This window comes from Pimephales promelas, chromosome 15, assembly GCF_988280905.1.
Source record: "Pimephales promelas chromosome 15, fPimPro1.hap1.1, whole genome shotgun sequence".
NCBI classification, from domain to species: domain Eukaryota; kingdom Metazoa; phylum Chordata; class Actinopteri; order Cypriniformes; family Leuciscidae; genus Pimephales; species Pimephales promelas.
Window position 1 is genome coordinate 23,678,284 of NC_142783.1, and position 20,430 is coordinate 23,698,713.

At 40.0% G+C, this 20,430-nt stretch overlaps 1 protein-coding gene across 1 annotated transcript in view; it reads left to right on the top strand.

Moving 5' to 3' along the window:
- Nucleotides 1-20,430, top strand: part of pacrg (PARK2 co-regulated) — a 109,426-nt gene that overhangs the window by 6,828 nt on the left and 82,168 nt on the right. The gene's annotated exons all lie outside the window — the stretch shown is intronic.

Sequence of the window (20,430 nt, forward strand, 5' to 3'; positions counted from 1 at the left end):
CGGTTTCGGTATGTGTTCAGGGGGAAAAAAAGACTACTGTCAAATAAAATAAAGCAAATATGTAAAAATAATCTAACCACAAGCAAAAGCACAAATATAAACAATAGGGTAAAGATACTAATAAAATAAACAATGGTTTTCAGGTCTAACATTAGATTTCAGGTACAGTCATTGAATCAAATGTAAAATAACATTGGATATTTGATTGATTTTAAAGATTAATGCTGATTAAAGTTACAAAAGCTATTCAATTCAGAGCTGATTCAGTACACGATACTGTGAGTGTCTTTCTTGACCATATAAGTTCACTTAAGGCATAACTGGCAGGAAAGGCGCAGGCCTAGATGTGGGTCGAGCTGCCGGAAGTGCGAGGCATCTTGAAAAAGACGTCTCGCTGCAGCTCTTTTAGAAAAGTGGTGTCGCAGAGGCGAACACACACAGGAATATAGAGCTCTGAGAAGAAAAGGATAAGTTACCGAATAGCGTAGCTCGCACGGATGGCTTGAAGATGGCCAGCTTCTTCAGGCGCTGTCATAAGCTGGCTGTTCGCTCCTCAGACAGCGGCGCCTTCTCTCGGAGTCCAGCGATGCGGAGAGCTTCGTTTAAGAGATGAAAATCAGGGAGACAGCCTCCGAGCCCCGCTTATACGCTAAGCCATGGCCAATCTGCTGGACCATGATGCAATGAGGACGCGAGTGCCCTTTATTGGACGTGACGTCACGCCGGGCTCAGTGGTAGGATTCATTCCGTTTGTGTTGTGGCTTAATTTCGTGGTGAACTTATATTTTTACTTATATCCTTAACTTATATCTTATATCTTTGAACTTATATCTTTGTGTTGTGCACTACTGGGCCACCGTAGATTATAGAAATAATCTGACAGATTATAAAAAAAATGAAATTCATGGAGGCCTCAGTTTTGTGTCCTAAACCAGAGCTGGATTTGTTACAGCCACACACCATGAAATTAACAATTTCACAACATGGATTGTGTGTATTGATGTTCACAACTATTAACACATGCACACACACACACACACACACACACACACACACACACACACACACACACACACACACACACACACACACACACGTCATTTAGCCGACAGTCTTTTTTCACTAATGAGCCTGTTTAGCATCTGTATGTGACTAATTAATTACCCTCCTTAACTCATGGCTAAACCCTCGCTCCTGTGCTTAAACTGACCTAAATTTCCCCCATGTGCTAATTAAGGTTGTGATCTAAAGCGTGGTCTCTCACAGGAGATGCTGTGTTGAGGGCATGTCTATTAATTTATGACTATTCGTCATTACAGCCATCAACTCACATCAGTATTACACTATTACATCACTACAAACAACTAACCCTAAGTTTAAAGGTACAATATGTAAGAATTTTGTAATAAAATATCCCAAAAGTGTGATATATTTCCTGCAGTTGTGTACTTCCAATGTCCCAAAAGTCTCAAAAGATTTTTTATTTCATTGAAATTCCAATTTTAAATAAGTGGCCGTCCCGGAAAAAAATGTCACCTGTCAATGACGCAATATCTGATCTATCCTCTGTTTCCGTTCATACTGCCATAGCCATGACGTAACATGGCAACAGACGTGGACAACTGCGTAGTGCGTGACGTTTAGCGGCATGCAGTTCTTGTTTCTTTCAAACATAGACCAGTGGCAAGCTTTTTTTGGGACAAACAAGGAGAACTAACATGAGGATCAATTTCAGCGTGACGTTTTTTAAATACCGAGAGCTCCGCGTCTGCGACTAACTTGGACTTGACAGAGCTTCACAAGTCACGGCTTGACAGCTTTATTAGACAGGTGTGCAAATGTACCTAAAACAAATTAACATTATATAATGTTAATGTTCACTCAACATGATGAAATGTTAGAATATGGTCAGTTTATTATTCTAATGTTGATCAAACTTACTGCTAGTTTTTTCGTATTGCAAACAAACTAATGTTAGTATAACATAACTTTCAACACACATTTAAATACAGTTTAGTGTGATAGTGTAACATTAGACCAAGAGAAGCAGCGCTGCGTTTAATTCGTCTTGAATAAACTGACCTGTGTGAGTAATCCAGCAAGTTTGGGGGTAGTTTGGTAGAATTAAATGTACTTATTACTTTATACACTGCTCCACCTCTTCTCACTATAGTGTCCAAGGCCCAGGCGTCTTAGTCTTATTTGATCGGTGAGTAATGTAGATGAACTGCTGTGCGTGTGTGAGTGATTAGCACAGAGTGAGAGCCCCGATCGCACATGCACTCTTTCTCTTTGGAGCCAGGCGAAAGTATAAACAAGGCTACTCCGTCTCCTTCCATGGTCTTGCTCCTCCACGGTCTTGCTCTCTCTCCCTGGCACATATTAATCAAAATATATCGATTTGTTTGTGGAATATGGGACATGGCATACATAACTTGCTGCCTGTAAATGTGTGGAGATTATCGTCATCTGCACATCGACACAGTTCTGCTTTTGGCACAGCAGCCCACATATCCTACTGGCTGCATTAAACATTTAGAGGTGTGTAGCTCATTATGTGTGTAAGAGGTAAGAGTCACTGGATGATTCATCTAACAGTCACATCCTCTCTCTGATGGTAAGCTCATCACCGGGAGACGATTAATATCTCCCGTACTGCTCTCAGAGAGCAGTGTTCTGTGTGCTTAGAAATGCAAGGCGGGGAAACGCTCTGCTTAGTTCGTTGTACAACAAAGCGTGTCACACAGTCTTTGCCGCGTGCACTTCCATGTGCACACAGGTTTTCAAAAATTTTAAAATCTAGGCTACATACACGTACGTCTCCTGTCAAACTCCCCAGCAGTTAATCTTCAAGTGTTGTCTTTTCGATAACACAATGCCTTTCATTACTGTCAGCACCAGAAAGAAAAGAGAAGGAGAGGAAGGCAGACTCAAATATTTTTTTCACATCCTGCTATATTCTCATTCATTTTATGTTTGTTTGCTGTGTAAATTAAAGGGATAGTTCACCCAAAAATGAAAAAAACAACAACATTTTACTCACCCTCAAGCCATCCTATAGGACACTAAAAGTGGTTAATTGGCTCGTAATCATATAGGGGAATCAGTTTTGGTCCTATATAGAACCAATAGGTGCCATTTAGCACTATAATGCTTCAACAAAAAATGGTGTTTAACAGTACCCAACAGTGGCTCTTTGGTTCGTAATCATAGGGTAACTTGTTTTGGTGCTAAATGGCACCTATTTTATTTTGATTGTTGTGAAAGGGAGGGTTTGGTGGAGGAGTGCTTTTTGGTATTTTGTTTGTTGGTAGACATAAGGTTTACTGTATAGTCAAGATTGTGTTATGTTCTGTTGATCTCAAAAGAGGAGAGCATACATTTATAACCGTAACTTAGGTTTATTTCAAGAGCCTTGTTTGTTAGATCAAGTGAAGTGGTTCTCAACTGGTGGGTTCCTGCTCTACCCTTGGAGATCTCCGGGCTAAACTTGTATAAACTTGAATAGGGTCACAGACAGAAGTGAAAAACAGTGCTATGCAATTGATAAAATGCAGCTAGTCATATAATCACATTATTAGGATGAAAAAATTAGATTCTAAATATCAACATTTATTTTAAATGGTAGAGAAGATGTTTTCGCATGGGCCGGTTGCAGTTTTTTTTTTCTGTAGCCACTTCGAAGTCCAAACGAAGTCTTTTGCATTTTACAACGAGTGAATCTGTTGTCACTGGTGATCCGCCATCAAATTCATTAGTTTAATTATATCAAGTGCTGTGAGAAAAGGCGATAACTCTCCACCTCCAGCATCCTCACACACAATATAGCCTACAAGCTGACTCTTCTTTATATGTACAGATATGACGTAATGACGCAAAGACATGCTTGAATCTCCCTCAGAAATCCACCAGTACCAATGGAATTAAAAACACTATTACAAGCAAAGGCAAGTAGGTAGTTTTGAACAATGGCTGGTTATGTATTTTCTCAAATATGTATTTTGGATCATTTTGAACTCAAAAAAAGCCAAGGACTGCAGCTTTAATTACAATAGGCATTAGATCATTAGACATGACATCATTGGGTGTCTTGGAATCCTGTCCGAAAAAAATTCTTTCATATAAAAATGCTGTCTTTTGAGTCATTGATTGACTAGGAAGCAAGGCAGGTGCCTTCGCTCTTAGACACAGCCAGTGACTTCATTGCTTTCTGCAGGTCATAAACAAAGCCCCTATGAAGGGCCCTCCATAACCCATCTACTTACATTCCTGGACATTAAGCATCGCTTCAACACACCACTGACCTGAGATCTGCCTCTATAACTATTATCTACCTCTCTCTCTGGTCTTTTCATGTGATTGCTGATGTATAGCCAGCCTGTGTGGTGAGCAGCATGATTTGCTGATAACAGCAAGGCCATTTGATGCCTTAAAAGCTGTGAATCTTGAAGCACACAGGCTTATTATGCTGCCAGATATTTGTGTCCATAGAAACTGAATCAATACAAGGCCTCGCATCACCCTCTTCTCTCCCATTTATCCTGCCGAAGACAATGTGTGGAAGACCATTTTATATTTTCACATGGTCTTCACCACCCTTTAGAGTGGGAAATGCATCATTCTTATCCATGCTTGGGGGAAGACAGCGTGAAGATGTTTCAGGGGGACGGAAGGGAAAGAAACATACGAAAAATCTCTAGAGGTGAGGAGTAAATGTTTCTACAGGACCATTCATTGACAAGTTTTTTTTGTTTGCCATGCATTCCAGAACAGGAGAGGCTAGGGGCCGTATTCAGAAGAATGTAATTAAGAAAGAAGTAAATAAATTTGTCAAGATACATTCTAAAGCCCCTTTCACACAGCGCGTTGATCCCGGGAAATTGCCAGAACGCCTTCTGTGTGAACGCAAACACCACCCGGGATTGATACCAGTATTGATGCCAGGTTGGGGACCTAGTAACATTGCCGGAATCAGTCCCCGAACATGCGCTGCTGCGTGAACAAAAGCCAGGACCAATGACGTAAGGGGTGTGTCATAGTGATGACGCTCGTGCCATCGCGCGACTCTGTTGCTTTTAGAAGAAAATTTGTGTTCGTCATCAACAAAGAAAGGACGAACAAATGTTTGCAAACTGGAACGAAGCAGTGACCAGGAGCTCCTCACTATCCGCGCTTAAGCTGAGATTGTTCACCAGCTTTGTGGAACGGTATGTGCGTATACATGTTTTCGACGCGTGCGTTACACGTCTCATCCTGACGTCATGTGTCTTTCCGGGATCTTTCCGGGTTGTGTGTGAACGCACTCACAGATCCCGTCAAATCACTGGCAGTGTGAATGAACCGAAATCAAACAATCCCGGGACAAATGCCAGGTTACATTATCTGTGTATTTTCCGGAATCTCTGTGTGAAAGGGGCTTAAGAAGTATCTGGTGTAAGTTCGTAAGAATGTTACTAAGTGCAATTCTTGAAAAACTCTTAAGAAGTTCAGAACATCTTCTTAAGAAGAAATGCAGGCTTTGGTGTTATTTGATTGAAGGGGGGCATTGCTGAAGACTCGTTGAATGAAAAACACCTCAAAGCCAGTCTTTTTGGAGAAGGACAAAGCTGCCGCCCGGAGATCTCTAAATGGGGTGGGAACTCCAAAACTCTGTGTGGCTTTTCCAATTGACAGACAAACAATGCATGCATGCATTTTCCCTCCCCCAAATATTTCATTGATCATGTCAGTCACAGTGCTGATTTCTTACACAATGCTACAACAAATACTAACCCCTAACCCTACCCTATACCCCACCTTTAGTCGTCCGCTGGAGAGCTCGTGGGGGGAGTCCCACTTATATTTCAGTGGTTGGGAGACTGACCCTGAGCTTTAAATTTGGGGGGATGAGAAGTCTCTTCAACTTTGGTAGAACGCTACTGCCCATGGGCTCTGAGGCCCCCTCATATGGAGCTATTGCCACCTGTGCCACAGTGTCTCTCTTCTAGTTTCTTCATCCATCCATTCGTCTGTCCGTCCGTTTGTCATGGCTGATGGAGAAATGGATATGGGAGACAGGGTGTTAGTGTCAGTTGCAGGGCTGCATTTCAGCACTGGCTCTCAATTGATCAAATAAACTCTCTGCTCTGAAGGTCTTTGACTGAACACATAGCATCTGGAAATGTTATTGCCTGCATAATTTTTCACCTTTCTCCCCTTTCCCTGGGCACTTTTCTTGTGCATTTCACATTTCAAACAGCAACATGAAACTGTGGATTAGGACTTTAGAGGCTGCATATGCACGCTAACTTCTAAATGCACTCTTTCTTTAAAATTAGATAACTGGATATTTCTGCACTTTATAGTTTATCTCCAAAAGCGCCTTGTTATGAAAAAGCTGCTTTAAAGATGAATGGATAATAGGCAGAACTCAGAAGAATGTTTGCATGTGTCACTCTCAGGCTCTCTTTGACCTTTTCTGTGGTGTTGAGAAAAAGTGGAACTTTGAAGACAGTTGCTCTTTTAAATTTGGTTCTGTTAAAATGACGTCTAGGCATCTAAATGTACGGGATCGAAATTCAGGATTTAATGGCTGATATTATAGTCAGCTTTATCACATATTTAATTTTAGATTACTGTAAATTATTCTTCTGTGTAATATGAGGAGAAATTTCTAGGAATTTACAGGTCACATTTTTCCATATAGTGGCAATGGATGGGGATTTGTCTTAAAGCTGCAGCCTGCAGTTTTTCCTCTTTCTCGCCATCTCTGTTCGAAATCTGCAATTGCAGTCATTTGCAAAATCATCAACTTTATGTGAGTTGTACTCGACTCGATGCGGCACAGCGCAATTATTATACTTTAACAGCTCAGGGATGAGCAACCCGTTTTTTTTCACTGAATTTGCACTGTCAGTTCTGTTTTTGAATAAAGGGTCGGAAATTAATGCTGTTTTGTTTCCATTTTTTTTTATCCGAATTCATCGATTATTGAAATACTTTGCTATTAATATTTTGAGAAATGACTTTGCTTTGGTAGCGTATGTCGGACTTCTCCAATGATTTAGTCTGCTAATTGACTGCAATCTCACATTCAGATCTGCTTCCAACCAAACAACAAAATCCAATGGATTTGGAATTTTCTTTCTTTTTCAATAATCTGGATAATCGGGTTAACTCAGGTATATATCACAATTACACCACGTCCGTTACATTGCAACTTTAAATTTAAATAATTATTTAGCAAAAACCTTGCTGTGCATTATTGGCCTCCTCTTTTGTTTTATTATTTTTGCTTTTTTGGCCCTTGAAGGACAATACCCTACCCATACACTGCCATTGTGTGGGAAAGAGTGTCTGGGACTGTCCTCAAAATTTAGGCAGATGGTTTTCAACAGGTGTCTCAGTGAGTATGATGGTGAAGCGTAAGATGAGGCCGACATGAGTGACAGAAGCATAGAAAGGAAATGGTGATAGTCAGAGCACGACTCAGATAAAGCAGTTAGATAGCATCTGTGACCTATGATTGGGGTTCGATTCTGTGTCTTCATGGACAGCAGGCTTAGGAAAGTATGATTGGATGTGTTTGTCAATATCGGTTAGCGCAAGGCAGACAAAAGACAATCAATACGTAACATATGCTAGCCGTTCTGGAGATAAGACGACTTACAAACATTTGGCAGGAAGGGAAGACATCAACATGAGCTTTTCAGTATAAAAATTAGAAAATAAATTCTCAGATGAAAAAATAAAACTAACCAATTTGTTTTAGGTTTCACAGCTAATAGGATCCTGGAGGAAACAAATTAGAAGTAGAACTATGAGTAAAAGGCTAATAAAACAATAATGGACAAAAAGAAATGCAGAGTTAAAATGAGATGAACCTGTTGCTGAAGATGGATATCTGATGATTTAGCAGACGATGGAATCGTTTTGAGATGAAAGAGAGTGTCTTTGGTTCAGGGTCACAGCCAAAAGATGAACCAGGTGTCATGGACTGTTATTTAGCTCAAGGCCTTGTGACCACCCACTTGCTGTTAGCATACACGGTTGGGAGGAAATCAGTAAACTCTGGAAGTCACATCATGCCAATATAGACCATTTCACGAGATGTAAACAACACTGGTCCAGAAGCACTTCCTGTTTCAGTTTTTTAACACTACATAAAAGCTGGGATAAAATACAACCAACAGAACATTTAAAACTGAATCAAAAAGTTAAACAAACATCTTTAAGATGTTTTCTTTACATGTGAAATAAAGAAAACAGTTACAAACTGAAACAGGAAGTGTTTCTGGACCAGTGTTGTTTACATCTTGTGAAATGGTCTATACTGTAAAAATGTCCTTTCTCTGACATTCATCTTTAACCCTTCAAAGTCTAAGGGGTTTTATGTCCACCTGGCACTATGTTGATATTTTGGCGTCTGGAATGGTCAATTTTCATAGCGATTAAAGTAAACTAAAGAGGGTCATATTTCTGGATTCTATAGATTCTCAGCAACAATCAGCTACAAGATCATTGACAATACACTTCTTGAGACACTTATATGTGTTCTAATGTGTGACATAACCAAGAAATACAAAAACAGAAGTACTTTTTTTGTTTTTATTATGTAAAAATATTAAACAAATGAATAAAGGAATAGAATTTAAATTATATATTATATATAGGAGAACAAATATTTATTCCTCAAAGGCTTTATAACACATACAAATTGGTGAAAAAATATAAAGAAACAAAACAACTATTTACATTTCTGTGACTAGTCACCATCCTTTTTTTCTATTCTGTCTCAATTTACTAAATGTCCAAAAAAAAAAAAAAAACACTCTTAGATGGCACTGTGCACTGCATTTAAAAAACTTGCAAGATTGATGTGCTTTTTATCAGTCATTCTTTTCTTACATGTTGTGCCACAAGTGGAAGCAGTTGCGCTCTGGCTGTAGGCAGAGTGTCATTGCATTTTCATGAGGTGTCTTTTCTTGGGTGCCCATCTGCCTTACATTTCTTACACCTCAGCCTTGCAACTGGAATTGAGATTGGCACAGGTGAATGTCCAGTTCTCCTCTGTACAAGCTGCTCCACGCAGGCCCTGTGGGTGGTGAGCTGGTTGGCTGTTCCTCAGCTTTTGAATTTCTCTGTACATTCTGTACCATCTTCTCGTTCCTCTCGTGTCGTGCACTCAGTAGTACTGTATCAGCTGGTCTGATAAGTCCACTTGCCCCATGTAGATGTTGTAGTCCACAGTAGGTTTTGGTACTGGTATGTTTGTCTCCTACCAGGATCCATCCCTCTTTTTCTGCTTCCTCTTGACAGTGTCCCCATCATAAGCAACATGGAAACTGCTGCTCATTGCCACCACCCTGTTGTCCATCCACTTGGTGAAGAGAAGATTATCTTCTTTTATCAACCCGAGAGTTCCTCTGGGGGATTTATTGGTCAGTTGGCTTATTTTTGTTTTGGAGTCTCCTTCTTCCCTTCACGTATGGTACCACAGGCTCCAAAATTGAGGGACAGCAGGTGCCTGAAGAGTTTTGGGCTGGTGTAGAAATTATCACAGTAGAGGTGATAACCACTGCTTAGGAAAGATGGCCTTATCATTTTCACCACTGAGTCAAAGGAGAGCTCCAGCCCAGAGGGCAACCTGCTTTTACCTGTGTAAATGTTGAAGTCACAGGTGTATAGCCATTGCTGGAGTCTGCTAGCACAAACAGCTTTATTCCCCACTTGGTGGGTTTCGCTTTCATGTACTGGGTCATCCCAGCTCTTGCCTTGGTGGCCACCATCCTCTGATCAATGGAAAGCTGCTTCCTGGGATGGTAGGCAGACTGGCAGGCAGCCTTTATCTCAGTCATCAATGGCTGCAAACGAAAGAGTGTGTCATACTCATTTGGCTGAGTATGTTTCTTTATGTCATTCACAACATCTTCCTCTGGGTCACTCATGTTAATATATTCCAGGATATGGGACGGAATCTATCCCTTGTCATGACCGTGTTTGGAAAATTTACAGAAAAAATGTTTTTTTCTCTTCAAATAGTAATTTACTGCTGGGAGCTTTAGAACTCCCATGTACAAAACTAAGCCAATGAATCTCTGCAGGGTTGATGATGGTCCACTTGTACCTTTTCCCAGCAGAAATGTTTGTCTCGGTCAGCTTTTTTGTGTTGGCACACAATGTCCTGATTGAATCAGCACTAAAAAAGTGCTTGAAAAGGCAGAGGGGGCTTTGCTCTACGGAGGTGTCCAATTGCACTCCAGGTTCCAGTCTGGGGCAGAACCTATGTGGAATGGGGTCCACATCAGGATCCTTTTCGGTCTTCCACCCTTGTTCCAGCTGGTCTGGTGGTGTTGGACATCTGACTGGTGAAAGTGACTGCCTCCTTCCCTTTCACCTTCCCCTATGACGCGACCTCATAGCAGGGGTTGCAGACGATCTTGGTGGCTCTGTGGCACTGCTGGAGGAGCCGAGTCGAGGAGGATAAATGGATCTGCTGGCTGCAGAAGGTGCAGAGGCGGTGCTGGGTGGAAAAGGGCAGGAGGAGACCTAGATCGGTGGGTTGCAGAAGGTGAAGAATCGGTGCTGGGTGGAAAAGGGTGAGTGGTCGGGAGTCCTGGGTTCAGTAGATGTACTCGGCTGCTCTGTGGTTTCCTGATTTACAATAAAACACACAGATTTTTTCATTAGATTCCCACATATCAAAAATTAGATAAAGCTTACTGCACCATTATCTCAGAAAAGCTACAATAAAAATTCCCTAAAAAACAGAGTAAATGCAATGTCTAAAGCAGACTGTGACGATCAGCAGCCGTGGTGCCCTCGAGAGCCACTAGAGGGCACCCTCTCCCCATGTTTGTTTCCCCATGGACTCTTTGTGTTTCATTATGTTCAGCTGTGTTTCATTATTGGTTATTGAGTTCCTTATTTAAGCCTGAGTTTTCCCTGTGTCCCTTGCGAAGTCTTGTTACCCTGTAAGCGTACAATTCCGAGCGTTATTCCCTGTTCTGTGTCTCCGTGTTTCCCTGGACTCTTGACCCTTGCCTGTTTCCTGGACTGCTCTCGAACCTGTGCTGCCTGCCTCGACCATTGCCTGTTTAGACCACGAGTTTCTGGATTGCCCCTTTATTTAAGTGTTTGCGTGTGTTCATGTCTGCTTGCTTCAATAAAGTGCTGCACATGGATCCGACCGTCTCTGTCCGTACGTTACACAGACCCCCTCCCATATAGACAAATAGTACAGGTCTTAGATAAGGCTTAGGCCTACTGCACCATTATTCCTGAAAAACTACAATACAATTTTCCTAAAAAACATTACAATAAAATAGACAAGCAAAGTAAACGAAATAGCTTATAAATGAAGATGGATTACATGTGGCCAAAATGCGCACATTGTTTGACCAACATGACATCATGACTTTTGCGTAAACATATACGCCACTTTCGAGTCGGGTGGCGTGTTATCTCCACGCATTTTGTGCTATCCGCGTGTGTCAGCGTGTATGCGTATATGTCTACGCCATTAACGTCCGCGTCATTCCGCGTGTCTGAACACGCAGTCAAATCTCCAGTCATAAATGCCATTAACCCCAGTGACGGTTAAGTTTAGGGATGGGGTTGAGGTAAGTCATATCTTTTTTTTTACCTAGGATGGTAAGGGAACAGTCATAAATGCCATTAACCCCAGTGACGGTTAGGTTTAGGGACGGGGTTGAGGTAAGTCATATATTTATATAACGTTAAGTCAACGGCGTTCATAAACACGCTGAAAGGCGATTATGCGTCTTGATAGCACGCCAAAAATGGAAATACGAATTGGCGTGTCATACACACGCTACTTCATGAGATCAGTCTGGTTTGACTGCCCACACGGCGCACATTGTTTGATTGAGCACATGGTGCACATTGTTTGATTACTGCTCTGTCATTTGCATATTTGAAAGCGTATCTGGTATCTCCAAATGTGTGTGTCCAAAGACCGTGTATAAAAGGTTGCGTCAGCAAACAATTTGTAAATCACACCTGGAATTGATTCCAAACCCCTCCTCTTTTTATGTTCTTAGAACATCTGACAACGTCATTTTTTGTTTTTGTCAATGTCAAAATATTTGACTTCCTGTTGGTCGGAGCTAATGGCTTTAAATTATAAAGTTGTCCGGCTTGAGGAGTACAATATACATACCGATTTTTGTAACTCATCACCTGTGAGGCGCATCAGTCTCTCAATTTTCAGCTTGTCGCTCCTCTTTTTATGCTTCCACTCCTCCGTGAGAGATACGAGACCGGTGCGTCTCACAGGTGACGTTCATTAACACTCACACCACCTGCCTCTCACTGTCCTCTCACGTCGGCCGCATCCTGCTTGCCACAGTATTCTTTTCACATAATGTGTAGGCTATGTTTCACTATAGCAGTTTTCTTTGCAAATTGCAACATCTCTTACCACAGCTTTGAGGAGGCACTACTTAAATTCTCTCTTGTGAAAAACACCAATGTGTTAATCACAAAGGCTTGCAGCTCTAAAACAATTGCAGATACAGTGGATTTGATGAGTTGGCTTTTTCAGATGTTGGTCCTGGGCAATTAATTGTTCTGATTACTCAAGCAAAAAACACAGATCAGCGATTCGATGGAATTAACAATAGAGCATTTAGATAGCTTAATGAAATAATGAACAGACTTGTTAGCTGACTTTTTTAATGATGTGAAACAATTGTCTAAAGAATATTATTATCTTTTCTTGTAATTATAGGTGACCAGATTGTGGTGACAAATTTATATTTAAGCCTGACTAAAAAACTATAATTGCAATGTCAATTTCTGATTTTCTACACCTAAATGTCAAAAAGAAAATTGTCCTTTTCATTTATTATTTTATGTTTTAGTGAATTAAATTCCCCTCAGCTATTTTAGAAATGCCCTGGTTCTCAGCAAGAGGTTCCAGGTGTGTGTGTGTGTGGATAAATGTTCCAGATGTTTTATCACATGTTTTTTCAGTAGCACCTCATTGCAGTACACAAGTTCCAGGGGGCGGAGTTGGATCCAGATCTAAGGGGTGGAGATAGGTAGGATTAGGGGTGGGGTTAGGGATAAGGGGGTGGAGATGGGTAGGAATGGGGGTGGGGTTAGGGATCAGGGGCAGAGATAGGTTAAGGTATATGTAAGTTGGGAGGAGTTGGATCTGGATCCACTTGGACGGAGACAGGAGAGTGGAGAAAGAGACAGAGAGCGAACGGAGCGGAGACAGAGATTGAGATATTACAGAGATATTAAAGTGCACACACAGAGATTTATATGAGAGAGAGAGACAGAACGATTATATATATATATATATATATATATATATATACGATATATAATATATATATATATATAGTATAATAGCTGATGGCAAGCAGTAAAATATTTACCTCAGAACAAGCTCTGGAACAATTGACAATTTGACAAGGAGAAATTTGAGGCTAACAGCTTTTCCACAGCACAGTTGATGAAATATTTTACTTTTGATTGAACAATTACAAATGTCTGTCAAGCAAAGGGTTTGAAAAATATATTTTCTGTTCAAAAACTTCACTATTGTTGTGTGTGGTGTGTATTTCAGTAATAAATGACACAAATAAAAATTCTCTTGAAATTCTCTAGTTGTACATTTATTGGATTGGCTTAGTCCCCAGTTAACCTGCAAAATACAGTAGCTAGCCTATTAGATACAGTAGCTAGCCTGCTAAAAACACCAAGCTTAAATTAGCTACCATTCCCCACCAACTCACAAGCACAAGAGAAAGCATTTTGTACTTACATTTAATACCCCTGCAGCTCAATGGAAGTTTATTGAAGATGGCATAGTTGGTAGTTTTGTTATAACCAGTCAACTGAACCAACAATCTTTTCACAAAACTGACAAAACCTTGTCAAACTGTCAAACTTCATCAACATTCCGTGCATGAGCTACTTTCTGACATTCTAACTGAAAGTGGGTGAATATTAAAATACATGATACAAACATTTTGTTAAACCACTTACAAGTGTTGTGTTGACAACACAATTGAAACAATTACTTTTTATTACAATCTTACATGAATAAATAGGCCATTTGGCCCTGGACAAATAGGGTATATTATATTTGTCCATTCTTGGCTCTATTCTATTTTGAAGACCTGTGCTGGCTGCACAAGTCTAATTTTAGGTTCTCACAAATAAATAGTATGGGTATATTATACATTTTCTGAGTCATCAGAGTGCCTTGAGTATTGTTGTTGTAAGTTGTTGAGTTTTGTCTCCCTGGTGTTCTTTCATGGCACAGGGATAAAAGAAAGCATACAGGCAAAAAAAAAAAAAAAAGTGTGTTATTTCTGGTTTAAAGAAGTCATGTGAACTTCTTCTGTGTTTGTCAGACAGTTTCAGTACCAGGCTTAAATGAAAGCCTAAAAGGTTCCCTTTCCAACGATTCCAAGCACCATATGTTGACAATATCCCTTGCATGAAACTTGTTTATAGACAATATTGTGGTGGCTGTCAAGCTTGAACGCAATGGGATGTTGTCTAAGTGTTTGTCAGCCAAAAGACATCTCTGTTTAAGATGACTAATGTTATGAGCTTATTGTCATTATAAATGCAGCTGTAGCTTAATCTCCTGGTGTTAAAAACATTTTCTTCCAAAGGAGCTAGAAGCAACTTGAACCATTACAAAGTAGTCTACAGTAGGCTATACACTGGCAGCATAGCATGAGTCTCAATGTCTGCCTCCTATAATGCAGCGACAATCTAAACAGCTGCTATCCAAAATCTCTCAGCTTTCACACATCTGGATGTATACATACTCTTAAATGTGTTCAGATTTTTGTAGATTGCAGAGAGTGTGCTAATAGAACATGTCCGACGTTCATGGCCATGGGTGTTATTCTTTGGAGTGCTGTTAAATTGGTTTGGGCTGAATAGATGCAGGGTGATTACTGGTCATGGCAGTAAGTGCAAAGCCTGGCAAAACTGATCAATGTTCTTGATTCATTGAGCTGGCTAAGCAAAAATCAGCACTGGTGACCAGATGCGTGTGTGTGATGCAAAGAGCTACAAGACTTTCTCTATCCACATACCAGCACTGCTTTTAGAGTGTTAAACACTATGTCCTCTAATTTATTTACCCCTGATTTCTCAAACCAGGCTTAAAGGGAAAGTTTACCCAAAAATGAATATTACCCTCAAGTCATCCCAGGTGTATATGGCATTCTTCTTTCAGACAAATACGATCTGACTTATATTTAGAAATGTCATTGCTCTTCCAAGCTTTATAATGACAGTTATCCATCGGGTTCTTTAGTGCATTTACCCATGAAAAAAGTGTTCCACACGGCTCTGGGGGGTAAATAAAGGCCTTAAAAATCGCTTAATTTTACCCAGCCCTAGATAAATATTTCACAATTTTTACTCCCTGATTTGAAATGTTTGGGGCAATATTATCATTTAACATTTTTGCCTTAAACACTTGTAAGTTTCTCATGCCGGTGGTTAAGTGTATGGACAGTGTACTCGCTCTGATACAAATTGGAATGACATACAAATTTTATCTCTTTTCCAACAGCACATTGCTCATCCAGGTTTAGATTATAATTAAACTCTAAACAACAACATCTTTTTCAACAAACTTTTGTGCCGTAACTGAGTGAATGTGATGCTTATAGGATTATAAGATTATGGAGGAGACTTTTACTGTGAAGGCTGAAAAATGCAAATGAGGGTTGTCAAAGTGGTGTTTTTTATTTTACTTTTATATTTCTTTTACTCAGCTTTGTTGTATTTGTAGTGCTGTGGAAATGCTTGTGATCTTAATGCACTTTATGATCAGGCTGATATATTACAACGCAGGCTGAAAGCTGGTTGCCTTTTTGTACAGAAGCCTATGTTGCCCCACTGATTTGCCAGTCCAAATGCATTTAGGTTATGTGCAAGAGTAGAGCTACAGTCTAAAGAAAATAACCATCAAGTAACCATTTTCAACCTTTTAACACTGACTGTTTTTTATAATTGAAATCATGTTTGTTTCATCCCTTGTTGTCTTTTGTTCTCCGCAGTGAGCGTTGGCGTTATTGCCTGCATGTTGTCATTTTTCCTCAGAATCAGGAGTGACTCAGTTGAGCTCATAGTCTCCTCACAGGGGCAACACACTGACTAGAATTCAGCAAGCTACCAGCGGGGATGAATGTTAAATCAAGCTGTAAACATGACTTTAGGCTCCAGTTCCCCTGATGGCAAAGAATTTCTATTATTTGCATATTTTGTATTCTACCCAGAGAAGGAAATCTCAAATGTCAAATTTTGTTTGCACAAACTTGATAATAGATGAGCTAAAAGTGATTAACAAATTGCTGTATTAATTGCAACAAACAGTTAACAAACAACAAATGTAAATGTATTAGTATTTTTAATAGGCCTACCTAGGCTATTCAAAAGTTTGAAGTGGGGATGAGAAGTCTCTTAAGCTCACCTTGACTGCAAGTTGTATATCCAGCAATGCACCAGTCTTTATTGTTACATGATCCTTCAGGAATCGTTCTTATATGCCTATTTCGGGCTCAACAACAATTTATTATCATTATCAATATTGAAAACATTTTGTGGAAACTGTGATAATTTTTTTTAAGGATTCTTTGATGAATAGAAAGTTCAAATGACCTTCACTTATTTGAAATCATCAACATATTTTGTTATATTATAGGCCTACATGTTTTTACCTTCACTTTTAATCAATGAATCACGTAATCGCTGAATAAAAGTATTTATTTCGTTTTTAAAAATCATACTGACCACAAACTTTTGAATGGCTGTACATGTTTAGCATGTAACCGAAGAAAGTCGAAAGCAGACGTCCTATCCGAAACAAACCAGACAGTGATATTTCACATTTTATCACCATCACAGAAGGCTACTCATTTAAAATCTCACACTTGCAGTGTAAACGTTATATAATGTGGATCATCATGTAGGAAAGTTGTAAAATAAGATTAAAGCCTCTATGGTTTTATGGACATAACACCATATCAAACAGCTGACGCTCATATTTTCCCATTTGCTTCTTCAATGAATTGTACTACTCATTCCAGATTAGACAGATAAGTTTGGTGCTGGGTGACTTTTCTGGGGACCTTCCGTTTAGATTGTGTGTGTGTGTGTGTGTGTGTGTGACTGCATATTAGTGGGTGGATGGGTGAGTATGTGTGTCTGAAGTGTGGAGGTGAATGCTCCATGAATAAAGGGAGGTAATTTAGTTGCCTGCAGCAGTAGTGTGCATTCTGACCTTATCAGAGCAGCCTCTGTTTTTTTCTGCTAAACCTAGTGAGTCACCAGCCACACACACACATTATAAGAAATTGAATGATATTGTCAGGGGAATGTGTCCTATGAGAGAAGTAGGCGAGAGAGAGAGCAGTGGAAATGTTAATGCGGGTTTCACCTGCCCAAGCGGAGAGCTGCAGCCACTCACCAAGCATCCATCAGATGCTCTCAGAAGCAGTTTAGGCGCCCAGAGAGAGCTAGAGATATGTGGCCTCAGCTTGGGCAGGTGATTGATCACCTTCGCGGAATTACACCTTCTCCAATGCGAAGTCAGCCCTAGGATTAATGAGCTGCTCTCTCTCCCTGAGGTAGAGCGGTTTTCAGTGATTGAAACACAGCTTTCATAGAAAGAGATGGCTGAGGACTCACAACTCACTTCCCAGATGAGTGTGTGTGTGTGTGTGTGTGTGTGTGTTCTCAGGTCAACGGCAGATAGAATGGACTGTGCTGTCATCATCTTCCTTCACTTACAGGAATAGCTCACTTGACCCTTACTGTGTGGTGAACATTTACTTCCTGCCTGGTCATCTGCCTGGGGAAAAAATGAAATCATCAATGAAAAAAGATGAGATGCTGCAAATGAAGTGAGATGCGGGACACAAGTGCAATGGTTAAACATGGGTAGTCATATTTACTGTTGATCACTGAATTTTCACAACTGAAATCCAGTCATTTCAATAGAAATGCATGCAATTTCAAAGCGTTTATGAAAGTTCCTGAGAGAATCACAGTAAATGAATTGCTATCTGATCTCTTCAATGGATCACTTGATTCAATTTGCAAAGAATAGTCTAAAGGGCCAATCACACAGAACGAGGTTTTGCTTTTATGAAAGATGTTTACATAGAAGAAACTATGGAAATTCAGCGCAGTGGAAATGGAAAAATCCGTCCTGTGTGAATGCCCCCTAAAGGTGCGGTAAGTTGCTGTCTTTTGCAAAAATTTTGAGGGAGAAATCCAGTCATTTAAAGAGTAACTAAACCCTAAACCAACTTTTTTTTTGTAAATAATCTTTAAGAATGGATCTTTATTAATAACACATTGATTCGAGTAACTTTTTTGATATTTGTGTAAGTGTTTTATTTCTACAATATATGGTGTAAAAACGTCTTAGTGCTGCCCTCTTCAGGTTAAACGGTGGTTACTGTAGTTGAATTTTCCTATTGGATGTTCCGCACTTCGTGACGTACGCAGGTTTCAGCTCACCACGCTCTTGGTACGAGCGGCAGTATAAAAAAAAGCTTGTTTCGTCAAAACCACTGTAGCGAGTCAGGAGTTGGAATTGCGAGGATTGAAAATGGAGTGTTTTAGCATCTTTTTCGTCCCCTCTATCTCCGCTGGGGTCTGGTTTTAGTTAACCTTTAAATAAGAGTTCCTTTAATCTGGGGTTTTGCATAAGCAAAAGTGTCTACACTTTTGACAACTGACATTTTTTGCTTGCCAAATTTTTTTGGTTAGTTTTCAAGTTCAACTCACTGATTCAATGAGCTCAACCAGCTAATGGTTAAAGGAACACTCCGACTTTTTGGGACTTTAGCTTATTCACCTTACCCCCCAGAGTTAGATAAGTCCATACATACCTTTTTCATCTCCGTGCGTACTATAAGTCTGTTTGACGCACCCACCGCTAGCCTAGCTTAGCACAAAGACTGGATGTGAATGGTTGCAGCTTTCATACTAATCCAAATGAGTGACAAAATAACGCAAACGTTTTCCTATTTACATGTTGTGGTTTGTATAGTCACAGAGTGTGCAAATATCAAGGCCATATGAGACACAGACATCTTTTGACCGTATAAATACTATATAATTTTTGAAGGCTAAGCACTGCTACTTGGGCAGAGTGATAACCATCACCTGAGACGCACCGTGACGAGGAGCAGAGAGTTCGCTCAGTGTTGGAGTAAAGAGTCAGCAATAGATAGAAAAGCATAGTTTATCATGGGTGTTTGCTTTATTGTATGAGCTGTGACAATAAACAGGGGAGACCAGGTAGTACAGTACCATGTTTCATTGATTTCCAACCAAAAACGCACCCAGATTTATAAATATCACATGAATAAATAATTATTATTACAGGAATCAATATATTTTAAATGCAATTTATTAGCTGAACCAAATGTATTCAACAGTAGCCTATATAATATACAGTATAATTGCATTACTATAGGATAGAATAAGGGGAAAGTAATAGCACAAATTGTTTTTGCACAATGAACTCACAGCCTATCGTACCCTTTTGCACGCTCAAGTTCGTTATTTCCATGGTTATTTCAAATTTAGGCTACTAGGCGCGCCGCGCGCAGGGTGCAAGTTCAACGCGGTGAACGCGCTCGTTTTTTTTCCAAGCGCGTCCGCACCGCATCAAGATAAAAACATATTCATACCCTAATCATATAATAGTGTCACTAACGTTACATTAGCTCTGGCTAATGGCACTGTTACAGTAGGTCATCTAAAAACATAACGGAACACTTACCTCAGCCGCAGGTGATCCACTTGTCCTGTCTGTGCTATCGATGGGATAGCCGTATCCTTCAGCACATTATGGTCCGTGTGGCAAATTCCATTTTTTCAAAATAGTCGTCCATTGAAATGTACCGAGCAAACATAATGTCCCTTGATAATCTATTTAGGTGTATTTGGATAAATATCCAGAGTAAGTTAGCCATTTCTTCATCCAGTCAGCATTTTTAGTTGGAATTCTGTGAAACATGGTTACCTCCCCTGTTTACAGTCGCAGCTATTTACAATAGAGCGAAAACCCATGACTCTAAACTACGCTTTTACTATTTATAAATTTCTGACTCTGTTACCCAAATACTGAGCGAACTCTCCGCTCCTTACCACGGCGTGTCTCAGGTGATGCGGTTATTACTCCGTCAAAGTAGCAGTGCTTCGCCTTCAGAGAATAGTTCCCAGGTTTATACGGTTAAAAGATGTCTGCGTCTCATTTGACTTTGTTATTTGTACATTATGTGACTATACAAATCACAACATGTAAATAGGAAAACGTTTGCATTATTTTGCCACTCTTTTGGATTAGTATGAAAGCTGCAACCAGTCACATCCAGTCTTTGTGCTAAGCTAGGCTAGCGGTGGGTGCGTCAAACAGACTTATAG